The following is a 2,991-nucleotide window of genomic DNA, read 5'->3' on the forward strand; positions in this document are numbered from 1 at the left end:
ATGAAGAAATGCCTTGGAAGGTAAAATCCTTTGCAATTTCAATGGAAGGTACAAGACCTTATCTATGGGTGTTCTTTTTACATTTATGTATTAATCATTAGTATTAAGGTTAGGTTATTGTGTGCACCCTTCTTATTTTACGTATTTCTTTTTTGGGCAGAATTATGATAACCTTTACCAGTAGAGTGTGATTTCAAATTACGTAGAGTCATAAACATTTATGAGAATATAATAAAGAATTCACTTTATTTTACCCCACTTCAAATATGCATGGCTATTTAATCTAAACAGACTGTTTACATAATCATGACCATATTTTACCACTAATTGTCATGCAGATCATTTTAAAAATTAGGGAGACAAAAGGACCTCAAGAAGCTTTTTATTTTTTTTCCCCAGTTTCCTGTCAGTATTTCCTGTCAGAGTGGTAGTCTTTACCTCTATTCCTCTAAAGGGGGACAAATGACATAAACTCAAATAGCTATCCATTTTATTACTTACCACCATTACTGCCAAAAATGTCTTCTTTTAGTTTTAGTTATTCTAAATTCCTTTTTCTGCAATTTAAGTGTACGATTTTTTCAAGCTTTGCACAGGGAAAGGTGAGAGGGAGATACACAGTGCCAAGGCTAAGGGAGACAGAGAGAGGCAGTGGGTTGAGGGGAGTTTTTTCTTTGAGTCCATTTTTAAATAAATAATTTTGAAGGCATCACTACTTATCTTCTTTTTGGCTTTTAATCTATGGAGATTTTATGTAATTAGTTAAACATTATCTTGTAACCTGAACTACCTAATTCCAGTACACCACAAGCAAAGGTATTTTTACAGTGGAAATGAACAACATTACTATAGGAAACTGAACGCAAATTAGGTATGATAAAATGATAGTTTGCATCTTCATTTTAAAGTATCCGTAAGTAAAGTTGTTATCATAAAGTAGTGAATATGAAAGCAAGCTTTGTTATCCTCACTATTCTGCAGAAATGACAACATGAGGAATGTAGAAACTATTTACCCTTATCTTTCAGATGGTGGTGTTGTCAGTGTATCAGCAAATTCCTATTACTGGATACAGCAGCTGACTCTGTGCTGGGTGGGTGCTTTTCATTTGACATGTAAACAACTTTCTGGTGCTTTTAAGGACTGGAATATATTAACATATGTGTGTTGTTGAACTGTTTGGGCCTGTCCTTTTAACCCTCCTTCTGTACTTGAAACAAAGTGTCCTATCTCTTTGATTTCCCCATGTGTTGCATTTAGTGAGGAGACTTTTATCACAAGCTCTATTTTCTAACATCACAGCATAATTCAGCAGATTGGGACTCAGTAGGACATTTCTCCAGAACATTTTTTTTTTTTATTGAATGCAAAGTTATATGCTCAAACTACTGTAATTTTTAATTGTTATTAGACAGATTGAATCTGTCTTAAGTGCATGTCCTTATTCTTACTCAGGTTTACAGAAATTATCCTTCCTGAGCAAAGACAAAACAGATTTTAAATATTTACAAGTTTGCTTGTTTTAATAACTTCAGAAGTGTTAAAGCAGCATCAGTGACAACTATTTAGCTTCTTAGTGGAGAATTCTATATATTTTTACATTTTAACAGACCTATTGAAGACTATTCCTTTATAAAATAAAGCTAACTTTAGTCTACTTTAATTATGTGTTGTCATATAATTTCTCAATTTTATGTTTAGTATTTCTTCCTCCATGATTAGATTATAATGAGAATAACAATGGAAACATTTTGTATGCCTAAATTCTCCTGCAGTTTCCCAAACTAATAATATTTTTGCATTAGAAATTTTAAAAATACTGATTTACTCATTGAATGATATAGTTTACCTATCCCGGAGATGGTGGAAGAGTTTTGTATTTTTTGTTTGGGATTTTGTTTTGTTTTGTTTTTAAGACAGATTCACTATTGCCCATAAATCACAGTGTTAGAAGTTAATTGGATGCATAGGTAGTCAGGACCAGGGTCCCCAACAAGAAAACAGGGAGCTGGGACAGCTAAGCCAAAACCATGCTAGCATCCTGTTTTATAGCTTAGACAAGACCACAATAGCATCCTGTCTAGCAGCCTCTGCAGGAGTGACTTTTGCGAAACATCCCGAAACAAAACAATTAACCATAACACACTGGTCACTATCACAAGTTGAGGTACTTAGTCTCCAGATGTCAGCCTAAAAGACATCAACATGTGAATAATAATCCAGTAGGTAGACAGGTGCATGATCAAAGCCTTGATTGGCACACCTTAACAGCCAATCCACAGGGGCCCAATCTCAGGACGCTTAGGATAGTTCCTAGAGAAAGAGTTTATAAAAAACCCTAGATTTGAATGCCCAAAACAGCAGCCCTCTCAGGGTCCCCTCCTTCTCTGGGAACTTTGTACTATCGCTCAATAAACTTTGCTTTGTTGCCCAGCACTCTTGGTCAGGTCTGCCTCTTCAGTCTTCCAAGCAGCATGACCAAGAACCCCAGGCACTAAGGGAACAAAAATCCTCTAACAACATAGTTAAGCCATCAACCACCCCACCTATGGATTGACTTAGCCTTAGGTATATTGTAATCTTAAAATGTTTGTCGGGTTAAATTTGAATTGGGTGTAAATTAGGTGTATTTACGATGTATAAATCAACACCTATAAATTCCTCTTCATGCAGAAAATATCATCCATAGTTAAGAGATGGAAGGTATGTGAGTATGACCTTGGATAACTAACAACTTTCACATTTAAAACATCAGAATCGTGCAATAATTATACTTACATAGGCAAAGTTCTGAAGAAAAATGAAGTTAACAAATCATTATGTTAAACAATTCTGAATAGATAACTTTAAACCCACCAGTTATTTATCCCACTAAAGTAGCATTTTTAAATGCTTCGTATGTCATCAGAGATCAGGTAGTTTTTTGTTGGAGAGGATGTGGAGAAAGGGGATCCCTCCTACATTGTTGGTGGGAATGCAAGTTGGTACAGC

This window comes from Ailuropoda melanoleuca, chromosome 5 (assembly GCF_002007445.2).
Source record: "Ailuropoda melanoleuca isolate Jingjing chromosome 5, ASM200744v2, whole genome shotgun sequence".
NCBI classification, from domain to species: domain Eukaryota; kingdom Metazoa; phylum Chordata; class Mammalia; order Carnivora; family Ursidae; genus Ailuropoda; species Ailuropoda melanoleuca.